The sequence below is a fragment of the Phoca vitulina genome, unplaced genomic scaffold, assembly GCF_004348235.1.
Source record: "Phoca vitulina isolate PV1807 unplaced genomic scaffold, GSC_HSeal_1.0 scaffold8, whole genome shotgun sequence".
Lineage (NCBI taxonomy): Eukaryota > Metazoa > Chordata > Mammalia > Carnivora > Phocidae > Phoca > Phoca vitulina.
The window spans coordinates 7,168,751-7,184,133 of NW_022589711.1; the positions used below are offsets into that span (position 1 = coordinate 7,168,751).

Sequence of the window (15,383 nt, forward strand, 5' to 3'; positions counted from 1 at the left end):
CAAAGCTAGTATCAATGAAATGTGTTTTGCGAAAAGTGTTGTATTATTTTTGGAGGTGTGTTGCCTTTTCAGATACAAATTGCTGTTTAATGTTTTATATGAAAAAAGTGCTGACCCATGGCATTTTATTTTTCCTTTGGAGGATAATCCATTTTGACATTGTTTCTGCTTTTTCAAGAGTTGAAAACTATGAACAGGAAAGGTATACGGGCAGGTACATTACTCTAGATGGAACTGAGAGTGTATAGTGGTGCTATGTAATTGTGATAGAGTTGTTGAGCTTTTGCTAGTCCTTTGGTTTCCAAAATAGCCAATAAATATTGTGTATATTAAAGTAAACTTAGTAACTCTTTTGAAAAGATGGTTCAAAAAGAACATTGTTTGCTCACCATACGTAATTTTGTTTAATGAATTTTTGAAGTGAAATAGGATGATGTTTTTCAAAAACAAAAATGCATGTATCTTTCTGTGATAATATACACACACACACACACACACACACACACATATATGCAGATAACAGATTTTAATGATGAAATAGCCTTTGATTTTTAAAGTTTTTCTTTCATGCCATTAAGAATTTATATTAACATATAATTGAATTCTCATTTCATTTTTCTTTTTTGATAAAAATAACGGAAGGAAATCATATTTAATACATAGTATTTTTTTCACCAAAGATCTAAAACAAGAATCTGTAGGCAGCAGCTACATCACATTTCTGTTGGCTAAAAGAGTTGTTTATTCCTCTGGCAATATGTCAGATCACTAAAATGCAGCAGGACAACTGTTTTTCTGCAATAGTGATCCAACAGTACATTTAGTATTACACAAGATTGCCAAAACCCTTTCTGAGGCCATCATTTCCAGGGATTATGGCTTTTCTTAATGGGTAATAGTTTATTGGATATTTAAAATGTTAGAGGAAAAATAAATATCATCTCTTTGATTTGCCCAAGCCCTTTATTCTTTCTTCAATATTGATTGCTTGGATATTCTTTTCTTTGATAGTGACCAACATTTGTAAAGAACATTCCCTGAAATCAATTCCATGCTTAGCTATAGTGAAGCCTATGATTGTAAATGCAAGTTAAGTAATTTAGTTTCTTTTTAAAAGAATAAATTAAAATAGACAGTGATTCAAGGGACAAAACAACTTAATAGAAAGCATAATGGAATGCTTTAATTTTATGATTAAGGGAATTTTTGCTTCCTTTAGGTAGCTAGATTGAATGAAGGGTTTCATAGGCATGATATGCAAATCTAATAATTTCAAGTACAACCCAAACAGCATATTATCATTTAGATCAATAATCCTCATTAAATATTAATTTTTTCACCTTTGGGCATTCAATTAAGCAGAATTTAATGATAAAAGTTTTAAAATGAAAACTTTATATTACTACATATCTTTTTAAATAAAAATTTCATGGTACTTTACTATTTGTAGGAAAATAATACATTAAAATACATAAATGAAGTTTTCTTTACATTGTTTATAGCTTTGTCTTAAACTTTGATTATTGGGACTTCCAAAGTCCAGAGTTGTGCTTATGTATCAATGTGTATGACTCTTATAGCAAATATGCATGCAAAATGTAATGAAATTATTTTTACCTAAAGTTAAATTTTTTAGGGATGATAGCAAAGCTAAATTGTATTTTTTATATAAGCTCTCCATATTTATCAGTAGATTATATGCTAATTATTTGTAAGTCATTGGGAAATCTGGATGTTCTTCCTCATAAAAACCATGTTAGAAATAGTAATCAAGTTGTGGGAACGGAAGGCAAAAATCTACATATTGTAGAATGTACCTAAAGCGTCATACTCAGTATTAATTCACCTATGGGCAACCACCACTTACAACAAACATGTTATAGGAAATGCATCCTGAATTCTAAGAAAAAATGCTGGCTGATGATCTCTCTAGGGGCATCATGGTCAAATAAGAAGAAAGGAACGGACGTGGGCTGCAATCAGGTAGATGCCCCTTGTCAATTTTTTATATCACTCAAGAAAAGCATCTGCTTGAGTAATCTGTTTTCCTGACTTCTGACTTATGGAATGATAGATACATATCCTTAGAGTAGCATTCCTGACTTGGACGCTGCCCATTTCTATGCTGCTTAGGTGGTTTGCACATTAGAAACTACCAACTAAATGAAAATAAAGCCAATCCTTTTTTTTTTTTTTTAAATAAAGCCAATCCTTAAGATAAAGTGGAATATGTATGATTTTTAAAAAGAAAATATTTATTATGCAAATAAAGCAAGTAACATAATTGTTCAGTTGTTAAACTGTATTACCTTGGAATCATATTTAATTATACTAAGCCAATCACCTGTGTTTTGTGTTTGTCACACATCTATTTTTTTTTTTTTTCTATAGAGATAAGAAAAAAAACTTTTAAAGGATGGATGGGTAGATGGGTGGGTGGAAAGATAGATAAAGAATTCTCTCTCCATCTCTATTTCATTCTCTCTCTCCTTTGAAATCTTTTCCCAGTGTAGCCCAAAAGCTTTGTTTCCCTCATTTTTTGTTTCATTCAAGAAATTTAAGTGATTATGTAATTCTGTCAGTAAATGAAGATAGTATACAACTTTGAAGGTTTATAGCTACAGCTTTTCAATTATAATTTCTCAGATCGTGTGATCTATGAATTTTAATATCTTGGTATCATTACTAGTGAGAAATAATCACCTCAAAGGACTTTAATGCCACCCAGAGTTTATGTTTTTCCAGGTTGCTTGGGTAAATCGTTTTCATCTTATAACTGAATATTGTTTTAAGAGAGGTGTGCTCAAACATTTGGCAGTCAATATTGAATGATGATTATTTGTGTATCCCAGGAGACCTGACCTTAAAATATCAAGCTAAGTAGTGGTGAAATTGAACTCTACTATCTAATAGAAGTCTTAATGTTTCTGGCATTCCTTATCAAATGTAAAGAATTTTCCTTTGTGCTAGTTACCAATATGTATGTGTATAAGGTGGTCTGTAGCAGGATTATTTATGTCCAGTTTTAGTGTTTTAAACTTCTTTGTATAAATGCAAATATCCAATACTTAAAACTCCCATAAATATCCACCCCAACAGCATTTAAATTCTAACAATAATTCCTAAGAGCTCTTAAACTAACAGCAACAACAAAAAGCTAGCCATTCTTAGACGTTATATGCAATACACCATTTCCGTAGCTTAAAAAATTCATGTTATATGGTAAACAGAAAGTAGTGGTTTAAGAACACAGTGGATTTACTTTAAAGAAGATAACATTTATTAAGATCTTGCCCTCAGAATTTGGATTTTTGAGAATCCATGCATTTCAAATTCTTTCCAGACATCTGAAGGCTATATTCTTAAAAGAAGTCAGTGCATGCTTTTTTATGCAACCTGCATGGAAGCCCATGACATAAGGGAGGTGATGTCATAAATCTCTAATTATAGAGACTTGCTTTGGAATGCTCTCTTAAAAACATTTTTTTTTTTTCCCACAGAAAGGGATTTCTCTTCACAACTTAGATTAGAGATTAGATGGTTTAAAATGAAATCACTGCATTTTGTTTTAGTGTTTTAAGCTGTCTTCCTGATCATCAAAGCCATTGCCATAGAAAAAAAGGCTAGTTGTAAAATATTCCATTTTTATGGGGTAAGAACATGGTAATCGATATCACTTTCTACTGAAATTATATAGTATCATCTGATCTTTGGGTGGCATTCATTCACAATATTTTAAAAAGTATTCTCACTGGGCAGCATATTTCCCATTTATTTTATTTAATTTGTTTTTTAAGGAAAATCATTTTAATGAAAGTTCTCTTACCTCTAAAAATTGAATTTATTTAGGAAAAATATTTTAAACACTGTTCCTAGTGATCTTAGCATTTTCTTTTTTTATTGATTCTTTAATGTTCTGTTTTTACATATTTGGAGACTGGAGACTTGGTTTAGAACTAAAATTTCATTTGGAAATTTTTGTTGTGTTTGGAATTTGTTATGGAATTTGACTTCAAGAAGATATAAGTTTATTAGACATTATCTTCTATGGGATATGCTAGCCACATCTCTCTTAATATATATATTAAAATTAGAATAAAGAGGCCATAATAGCTGAAGAGATACAAAAAGGAATAGAAGTGGTGTAAGTAGGGGGAAAAAAGAGAAGTGATAGGAGCAGGTATGAGAAATATATAAACTAGGGTATTCTGACACATGCTAATAATAATAAAATATAATGTAAATTAAAAAAATCAATCTGTGAAATTTTTATTAGGACTTTAACTACCAAAAAATAGAGTGGAGAGTGGCTGAGGGAGCTGGTTCCTTCTCCAAGCAGGCACTTAGCCTACTCCACTTAACTTTGTAGTCAGCCTCATAGCCATCTCATGGTATGAAGTGTTAACATTGTGCTTTTAATGCAACTTAAGTTTTTTGTGCACAAACTAAAGAACAAACAAACTAAAGAGCCTAGACACTGGAGTCAAGAAATTCAGAATAGTCAGATGGGTGAGACGTATGTCCTGGTCTTCCGCAGAAATTACTGCTTACTCTTAATTCTTTTTGTTTCTTTCTACTTCTTCAACCTATAATGCCGTACAAACCTCAGCATAAAGACACCCTTGAGAATCACTTCTCTGTCACTTACTATGTTTCCTTTAAAAAGCTCATGAATTACACATGATTTTCTAAGTTGCCAACTTAGATTTCAGGAGACTTCAAAAAATATTAATCTGGCACCTTTCCATTATGAAGGCTGTACACACTGTTCACAAGCTCGGGCTTGTCTTTAAGGGACATGTGCCTCATCCAACAACTTTCTTCCCTAAATCATCAAAATCTTGTCTCAAAGGCTTTTTCTCAAAAGTTAGGAAGCACTGAGATTTCTATTTGGTCATGTCACATGGTGATCTGTTTATCAACTATAGCTTTATCAAAGCATAAACTATTTTTGGTTTTTATAGTTAATTGTGTGTGACAGAATAATTGGGATGCAATGTATATTATGCTTTTGTTCTTACGATGATTTTTTTAACTTATTTTTCCTGTAGTAACTTCTGATGCTCCTTTGTTAGCTCTTCCTTTCTCTTTTTTCTTCAGCTGGCTATCTTCCTTTTGTCCCTTAACTCAGATGTCCCCTGCTATGTCTCTGCACAGATTCCACATTATTATTTTGATGTTGTTTTCTGTAGTTTTCAAAGGTCACCATACACAACCCTATCAATATTTCTCAATATGCGCTGTAATTGTTCATTTGTGTCTTTTCCTTATTTCTGTGCTCCTTGATGGCTCAAACTATATATTCATCTACTCAACAAAAGTTTATAAAATTTTTACCTTGAGGCAGGAACTATTCTGGATGCTAGCGATAAAGTAGTTAAGAAAATTGACAAACAGTCCTGCCATCATGGAGCTTGTGTTCTAATTGGGGGAGACCGATGACAGACAGTGAGCAACATATATATGTAAAGAATGGCAGGGTTGATGGTGAAAAATAATGCTGTAATGGGGAACAGAGAATTCTAAGATGACAGATTTTAATTGGATAGTCTGGAATGACCTCACAGAGAAGATGGCAATTGAAAGCCCAAGGTAGTTAGGGCCTAAGCCACACAGAGACTTGGGGCAAGACCGTTCCTTGCAGGGTATAGTTAGTGGGTAAATCTTGAGCAAGATCATGCCTAGTGTTTGTAGGAACAGCCAAGAAACTAATGTGGCTGGAGCAAAGCACATGTGGCGGTAGGGGGTGGTGGTAGAAGATCTGAGAGATAACAGAACAGAAAGGAAGGGATGGAGACTACGTAGAGTCTTACTTGCTATTTTAATGACTTTGGCTTTTGTTTAGAGTGAACTGGGAAGCTATTGAAGGATTTTGAGATTTCTTTTTGGTAATTCATTTTGAGTTTTCGGATTATACAATGGCCACTACTTGGGACTCAGTAATTTTGCTTTATTGCTCTTGCAGTTAACTACAAACTAGTGTATTAAAGTAATGTTAAGTTCTAATTTAAATTGATTAAACAAGCTTTTATCTCTTTCTCTTTTCCATTACTGAGTATCTTGTTTTTAATTAATTTAAAAGCTTTCTACAATAGTGAGCCAATGAAAATTTAGTATAATGTGTAACTTATTCTTCATTAGATTTAGGTACTTAATTGAAGATGCTAATTAGAAAAGACATTTGTTCTGTTGGAAAATGTTGCTAAAACTGCTTCTGAATTATTATCACATACATTGATACCATATTAAATTGTGTTTCTAGAACCTAAATGTAGACAGTGGTAATAAGTTAATAGCTCTAAGTAGATGTCTTTCATCTCTGTGGTCAAGGATGCTTGAAAGTAGAAAAACTTACTGGCTTCAAATCTGGGAACAAGGAATAACCCAAAGTGCTTTTGTTTGTTTGTTTCTTGGTGGAATTTTCTTCCTGGTAAGGATGTATCTTTTTATACTAAACAACATTGACTGTATTCTGTCTTAAGTCTTTTTTGCCAAAATAGTGTGTGTGTGTGTGTGTGGTTTTTTTTTTGAGGAAATTATGCTCTCACAATATAATGGAGAAATTCTGAGGACACAGAATGATTTAAACTTTAAAGATGAGTAGAAAGCCAGAAGAGAGATAAGGAGGGAGAAAAATACACAGAGGGAGAAGAGAAATAGTGTAACAAAAATTAGTCAAACGGATTAGCATATGCATAGTAGTCAACAAGGTAATCAGAATAGAGTACCTACTATATGCCAGACACTGGGGATATAGCAATGAAAGCAGAGACCCAACTGGTTATAATGTAGTAGAAAGGGATAGAGGAGGAAGGCACCCAAATACATAACCAAATCAATGCTATGAAGGGGTATGAAGTGTACTACTATGAAGAAGATTAAATGTGATAGTATAGTTGAGTATAACAGGCATGTGGAGAGGCAGTGATCCAACTATGGGGAGGTCAGAGAATTTTCTTTGAGGAGTTGATGTTTCAGTTGAGATTGGAATGAAAATACAAAGTCAGGTCCTTCGAAGATCCCAGGTGTCCCAATCAGAAGGAATAGCAAATATAAAGGTTCTGAAATAGAAATCAGCTTGATATTTTTGGGGAGTGCAGGCCAGTTTGGTGGAATAAAGGAAAGGCATGGGAGAGACATGAAATCAGGGGCTATAAGGGATCAGATTAGTTAAGATTTTGCAGTCAATGTTTAGATAGAAAACAAATCAATTGAAAGATTTAAGATACAGGTGTGATATGATTAGATTTACTCTTACACAGTTCCTTCCACCTGCAGTGTGAAGGGTATACTACTAGTGAGGGATACAGTGGTGGGGGAAGAGGGATTATTCAGTTGACTATTTCACTTGTTCAGATGAAGGATGATGATGGTTGGGACTGTGACTGCAGCAATAAAGTTGCTAAAGTTGTAGCAATGAAGTTGTAAAAGTGGTTGAAATTAGAAGTTGTTTGGAAGATAGACCTGATGGGATTTACTGATCAAGAATCACATCAAGTGTTTAGATTTAGGGACATGGTTATAGTCTTTTATTGAGGTGGGGAAGGTGTGATGACATGGGATAGATTCTAAGTGCCAGAGTTGTGTAGTTAGATACATGTGTGTTATTGGCTTTACTTTTCTCCCCCTACATTAAATTGAGATGCCTATTAGAATTCAAGTGGATATATCAAGTAGGCAACAAGAAGATGACTTGGCTGGAGATTTGAGTATAAAAATCATAGGCCTGTAGATCATGTTTCAAGTCACGTATCTAGGTCAGACATTGATAAACTACAGCCCATGCACCAAATCTGTTCTGCTGCCTGATTTTGCGTGAGCTATAAATATTTTTTCACATTTTTAAGTGTAAAGTATAAAATATACAAAAGACTATCTTGTGACAAGGACAGTTGCCCAAATTTTCCTCTTGGCCCACAAAGCCTACATTGTTTACTCTCTGGTTCTTTACAAAACATTTCACTGATCCTTGGTCTAGATGGAACTGTTGGAAGAGAGTATTGATACGCAAGAGGGCATAATTGTGGAAATTAAAATTGTGCCAACTACAGTGCACAGACTGAAAAATTTAAGTCTGGGCATAATAGATGATAAGACTTTAAAACAACAATTTCATTATCAGCATGATCAGTGAAAACTTTTGCGGTAAAAAGAAAATATTGTCATCAGACAATTCATTCGATCACATAGGAGGTGTTCTGTGTTTGAAGAACTGAGAGAAGTCTAATACAGTTTGATCAAAGAAAGCAAATGGGAGGATGACATTAGATCTGTCTGGAGATTTAGGGCAGGGCCAAATACTTCAGTCTGTTTAAAGTGATCTTTAGAGAAAGAGGAAGTCATTAAAGCATTCTGAAGCAAATCATAGATACGGAAGGAGATCACTCTGGCTTTATGCGCAGCCAGATTGAAAGAAAGCCAATATGGATGAGGAATTAACATTGTCATTGGTATTAGTGAAGTGAAGACCCCAGGTGACCTTGGCAAAGGGAAATTTGTACAAAATCCATATTGGAATGGGCTTAAACAGTGAATGGGATCAAGACCCAGGTGTATGTTTAGTGAAATTTATTAATCCTCTCACTGTGTAAAATATGTAGGTGGTCAAAATAAGGAACTTCAGTGTTTTTTGTTTTGTGTTTTCTAATTCAGATTTGTGAATTCAACTCCTGAAGATTTTGGTTTAATAAATATAGAGAGGGGCGCCTGGGTGGCTCAGTTGGGGCGCCTGGGTGGCTCAGTTGGTTAAGCGACTGCCTTCGGCTCAGGTCATGATCCTGGAGTCCCAGGATCGAGTCCCGCATCGGGCTCCCTGCTCAGTGGGGAGTCTGCTTCTCCCTCTGACCCTCCCCCCTCTCATGTGCTCTCTCTCTCTCTCTCTCAAATAAATAAATAAAATCTTTAAAAAAAAAAAAATAAATATAGAGAAAGGTCAGAAGTTTCCTTTTTTTTAAACTCTCCTAATGAGTAGAACGCTAATGATGACTCTAAGGATACTGAATACTTTTCTGACACTTTGTTTTTTACACCTTCATTATTTATGCCCATCCAGGAGGTTTTGCCCTAGCCCCATGCAAATCCATAATTTAGTGCAGCTAAAACGTGTCCTTCCATCTGCACTTTCCATGGAGGATGGCTTCCCCTGCTTTGAGCTTCCCTGTAGCAGCCACATTGTATGATAATTACTCCACTGATCTCTCACCCTCCTAGTGTGTGGCCTTTCCACGAGGCCTGAAATTTCATACTGTTCTTCTGTGATGTAATAATATTTATACTCAAATAATTAAACAAGTTCTTCTGTTTTGAAAATAACATGTCTTCTAATTTGAATCTCCCTTTTTTCACTCTACTGCTTAGCTACTAAGTTATTTTATGAAAATAAATTTTAACTGTCTACAGTCACTTTCAAATCTAACTCTTACCAGTAGAAGATTAATGTGTGGTCATCATCTATAAGGATATTTCTTTCCATATAGTATTTATAGCCTTTATTATTGTTTTTAAAATGACTAATGTTTAGTTTGGAATAATTCACCATGAGGACTGGGATGAGGGATAACTTATGCAGTGATAATCTCTTTGAATTTTTATATTTAAAATACCATTTATCAAAAGAAAAAGCCAAGTGTTATATTTTTTCTTCCACTTGACTTACTGAATTGATTTCAAGTTATATTTTTCAGTATGAGCATGCTCACTTATTTTGGCTGAAATAATAATACTATCTTGGGATCCTTTTTTTCCTTAATGCCTATGTGCCACTCTCCATTTCTGTTCATTCCTTATTTCTCTTTATTTGGTACGTTTGTACTTTGGGGATTCTTCTGTTTGGGGTTTTGTTGGTTTATAAGAATTGCTACTTTTCTTGGAAATAAATAGATGTTCTTTTCCATTTTGTTTGTGAATTTGTCTTAGAAGCATTTTGTATGTATCTTTTGCCCATAGCTCCTCAGAGGGCCCCTTTGAGGATACTGATTTAATATGTCACCTGATATAAAGCTTCAAAGACATGATGCCTGCTGACTTTTGCTTTGACATAGATTGAAATGTTCACTCAACAATGACTGATGGAAAGTTTTTCTTTTCTCCCCTTAAATATTACGTAATCTTAAGAACAAACAAATGGAAATGAAGATTTAGTTTTTGGTGTCCTTGGTAGAAGTGGTCCCTTTCTCAATGAAACAGGTTTTGTTATCCAACTCTGTGTGTCAGTGTTGAACACACAGGGTGCTATGTGAGCACATGCTCACAGGACTGGAAGACGATGCTGTGACAAACCACTGGAAAAAATGAATTCTGTTTTTTTCTTCACATTCCAGAGCTAACTATTCTGAAAGCTCTTTCAATTCATTATAAATTATAGTTGTTGTTGTTATAGTTGTTATTAGAGTTGAACTTTCATTCATTTGTGATATGAACTTTCTGTACAGTGTGTTCTTTTTTTTTTTTTTAAAGATTTTATTTATTTATTTGACAGAGACACAGCGAGAGAGGGAACACAAGCAGGGGGAGTGGGAGAGGGAGAAGCAGGCTTCCCGCGGAGCAGGGAACCCGATGTGGGGCTCGATCCTGGGACCCTGGGATCATGACCTGAGCTGAAGGCAGACGCTTAATGACTGAGCCACCCAGGTGCCCCTGTACAGTGTGTTCTTATGTTTAATCATTTTCGCATGCTAAATCACTTGTAAAGAGATGTAAATAAATTGTAAACAAATGGCTTGTCCTTGAGAAAGAGTTTCAGAGTGAAGGTATATTAGGTGCCAGCTAAGACCTATGTCAGTGGCTTTATCCATATATATGGAGATGTGTGTGTGTGTGTGTGTGTGTGTGTATACGATGTATGTGTGTATCATCCAATTTCATCAAAAAGATTATTAACAAAATTGAGGGGCCCCTGGGTGGCTCAGTTTGTTAAGCCTCTGCCTTAGGCTCAGGTCACGATCCTGGGATGGAGACCTGCTGCAGGCTCCCTGCTCCGTGGGAAGTCTGCTTCTCCCTCCCCTTCTGCCTCTCCCCCTGCTTGTGCACACACACTCTCTCTCTCATATGCACGTGTGTGTGCTCTCTCTGTCTCTGTCAAATAAATAAATAAAATCTGAAGAAAAAAGATTATTAACAAAATTGATACAGAATTTTTAAATCATAGTGTCCCTGCATTCAAAGTTACCCCCAAATTTAAATTTTTATCCTAAAATTTATAGTTCCCTTTGTAAAGCCAGACATTCTCATTTGTGCAAAGAAAGGAAAAAATAAAACAAATGATACATTCGAGAAACAATTAGAGGTCAGCTTCCTCTTGCAGCAGTCCAGTGTCCTTCTTCCCTCTTTACCCTCTCCACATACCCACATCTCAACATTTATAAATTTTATTTTAGAACACATAAAAGGAGAATACAAGTTAGCCATGCTGAAGAACTGAAGTATTACTTGCACTGTGATATATCTATCTTAATAAGTATAAATACAAGTAAAGCATAAAGATGCAAATAGAATGTGAAATTCTATTTATGATGTAGTTCTATTCCAATGTATTTTCTGGGTAGGCTAAGAGCATGGTAGTGGTATATCCTATTGGGAGACACACCATACTTAAAAGAAGAAAAATACGTATATTTCAATTCTGAAATATTTGGAAAGGAGTAGTCCTTTTTTTGGTAAGATTTGCAAGGTTTTTGTTAGGATTCACAAACTTTTCCTGTAAAAGATTAGACAGTAAATATTTTAGGCTTTGCTGGCCATATTTAGTCTCTCTTCTCTTCTTCCTCCTCCTCCTCAAAACTCTTTAGCATTGTGAAAATCATTCTTAACTGTCAGGTATACAAAATAATCCATGGACCAAATTTAGTCTGTGGGCCCATAGTTGGTGGACCCCTTTGTATCATCAGATTTCTGCTTTTTTCTAAGATGTGTAATATATTAGAAATCAATGGTGCCTCTAGCAGTTGAAATTAGTTTTACATTTGAGCTTTGGAATGCAGTGGGATGCCATGAAAGCAAATGCTCTGCTTTTAAAACAAGTTATACACTGTTTATTTCTGATATTAGAAATACATGGAAACTACTTACTTTTTAAAGGGCTTTACTTAAGTTTTTAGTGCAACTACTCACATATAGTAAAAAGAAACAATTTCACTTTCCAGTTGAATTTTTATGCAACGAAAGTTTCCAAATCCTATTTTTTTCCCCCTGAATAATTGCTGATACCTCTTTGTGCACATTTTGTGGCTTTTTTTCAGTAACTCTAAGGGTCCAGTCTAAGTGCATTTTGCTTTTTCAGGCAAAGTAAAATAAAAACCTTAGCTAATATTTATATTAAGCTGAAGTGTAAGATAATATGAAAAAGAGAAAAAAGAAGCACAATAAATTGACCTTTTGGGAACTGCAAAGGACAGCAGATCAAAGACTGGACTTTAATGTCTTATATTTTCAGATCTGACATAATAAGTCCACAATGCCCTAAAAATAGGTCTTAATCCTAAATTGTAATGCCTCACAAATACTGTCATAACATGGGGTTTGGTGGAGAAAGTGGTTGATGTATCTCTCAACTCATTTCTCTTTGTATGAAACTATGTTTAAATCAATTATAAAACCAGCTATTTGGTTGTAAAGAGCAGATTCTGACTTTGGAGGTGAAAGTATTTTTACTATAATCATTAAAATACATTTCTCCAGATATTTGATTTTCTGTTTTACAGCATAAAGAGTGAAATAATACTGTTGAATGAAAAAGAATCTGGAAAACCAATATAAGCACAATTGTCAGTCACCTTCGCAACTTGTGTCCATTTTTTCCATTAAGTGAAAACCATTCTTTCCCCTGTTTGATTAGACTTCAGCAGTTTCAGGTTTACAGGAAAAAACAGTGAAACGTATGAAGTATCTGGCTAATCTTCACCCCACCCTAATTTCTCTTATTTTTAACATTTTTTATTAGTGTGGTACATTTGTTAAAATTGATGAGACAATATTTAGGGGTGCCTGGGTGGCTCAATCAGTAAAGCATCTGACTCTTGGTCTCAGCTCAGGTCTTAATCTCAGGGTCATGTGGGCTCCACAATGGGTATGGAGCCTACTTAAAAAAAAAAATGATGAGCCAATATTTATACATTATTAGTAACTAAAGTCCATAGCTATGTCAGGGATCACTCTTCATGTTTTATATTCTGTGGGCTGGACTAATGTATGATGACCTGTATTCACCACTACAGTATTATACAGAATAATTTTCAGTGCCCTAAAAATTCTCTGGCCCCAACCCCTTCCAACCACTGATCTTCTTACTGTCTCCATAATTTTGTCTTTTCCAAAATGTCATATAGTTGAAATCATATATATGTAGTTTTTCTAGATTGGCTTCTTTCACTTAGTAATATGCATTTAAGTTTCCTTCATTTCTTTTTATGGATTGATAGCTCATTTCTTTTTAGTACTGAATAATATTCCATTGTCTGGATGTACTACTGTTTGTGTATCCATTTGCCTCTGAAGGACATCTTGGTTGCTTCCAAGTTTTGGCCATTATGAATAAAGCTGCTATACACATTTGTAGGCAGATTTTTGTGTAGATATATGTTTTCAACTCATTTGACTAAATACCAAGGAGTGTGATTGCTGGATCATATGGTAAGAGCATGTTTAGTTTTCTAAGAAGTGGCCAAACTGTCTTCCAAAGTGGCTGTACCATTTTGCCTTCCTACTGGCAATGAATGAGAATTCCTGTTGCTCTACAACTTTGTTAGCATTTGGCATTGTGAATGTTTTGGATTGTGGTCACTCTAGTAGCTGTCTCATTGTTGTTTTAATTTGAGTTTCTTGATGACATGATGATGTCTCATTTATACAACAGTATCTCGTTGTTTTAATTTGCATTTCCTGAAGTATGATGTTGAGCATCTGTTCAATACATTTACTTGCCATCTCTGTATCTTTTTTAGTGAGGTAGCTGTTCAGGCCTTTGCCTATTTTCTATTAACTGGGTCATTTGTTGCATTTTGAAAGTTTGTTGTATATTTTACATACCAGCCCTTTTTTATTTGAAAATTATTTTTTTAAATTTATTTGAGTATAGTTGACACACAATGTTGCATTAATTTCAGGTGTACAGCATAGTGATTTAATATCCCTATATGTTATGCTCTGCTCACCACAAGCATGGCTACCATCTTTCACCATACGTCATTGACTATATTCTCTATTACATCATTGACTATATTCTCTACACTGTACCTTTTGTTCCCATGACGTATTCATTCCATACCTGGAAGCCTGTATTTCCCACTCCCCTTCACACATTTTGCCCATTCCCCCATTCCCCTTCCCTAAGGCAACCATCAGTTTGTTCTCTGTATTTATAGGTGTGATTCTGCTTTTTGTTTGTTTTTTCATTTGTTTTGTTTTTAGATTCCACATATGAGTGAAATTATATGGTATTTGTCTTTTTCAGTCTTATTTCACTTAGCATAATACACTCTAGGTCCATTCATATTGTAGTAAATGGCAAGATCTCATTCTTTTTTATGGCTGCATATATTGTGTGTGTGTGTGTACACCACATCATTTTTATTCATTCATCTGTCAATGGACACTTAGGTTGCTTCCATATCTTGGCTATTTAAATAATGCTGCCATAAGCATAGGCCTGCATGTATCCTTTCAGATTAGTGTTTTTGTTTTCTTGTGATAAATACTTAGTAGTGGAGGTATTGAATCATATGGAATTTCTCTTTTTAATTTTTGGTTACTGTTCATACTGTTTTCCACAGCGACTGTACTGATTTACATTTCTGTGACCAGTGAATGAGGGTTCTTTTTTCTCCACATCCTCATCAACACTTGTTATTTCTTGTCTTTTTTATTTTAGGCATTCTGGCGGGTATAAGGTGATATTTCATTGTCATTTTGATTCACATTTCCCTAATGATTATTGATGTTGAGCATCTTTTCATGTGTTTGTTGCCCATCTGTATGTTTTCTTTGAGAAAATTCTATTCAATTCAAGTCCTCTGCCAATTTTTTAACCAGATTGGTTGTGGGGATTTTTAGTTCTTTTTTTTATTATTATTTTTTGTTTCGGCATTGAGTTGTATGATACCATTCCTTTATCTGTGTGAGAGTGTGTATGGTATATGTGTGTGTGTGTGTTTTGAGGGAGAAGAGAGAGAGAGAAAGAGCGAGCACAAGTTGGGGTGTAGAGGGGCAAGGAAGAGGGAGAGAAAGATCTTAAGGAGCCTGATATGGGCTCAATCTCAGGACCCTGAGATTATGACTTGAGCCGAAATCAAGAGCTGGATGCTTAACTGACTGAGCCACCCAGGTGCCCCCTTTATCAGTGTTTTGAAAGACTTTCTCTTAGTATGTGTCTTTCATTTTCTTTCTTTTTT

The 15,383-nt window shown here is 34.7% G+C and overlaps 1 protein-coding gene across 2 annotated transcripts in view; it reads left to right on the top strand.

The window, feature by feature from the left end:
• ROBO2 (roundabout guidance receptor 2) overlaps positions 1-15,383 on the top strand; it is a 1,625,768-nt gene that overhangs the window by 25,162 nt on the left and 1,585,223 nt on the right. The window lies entirely within an intron of this gene.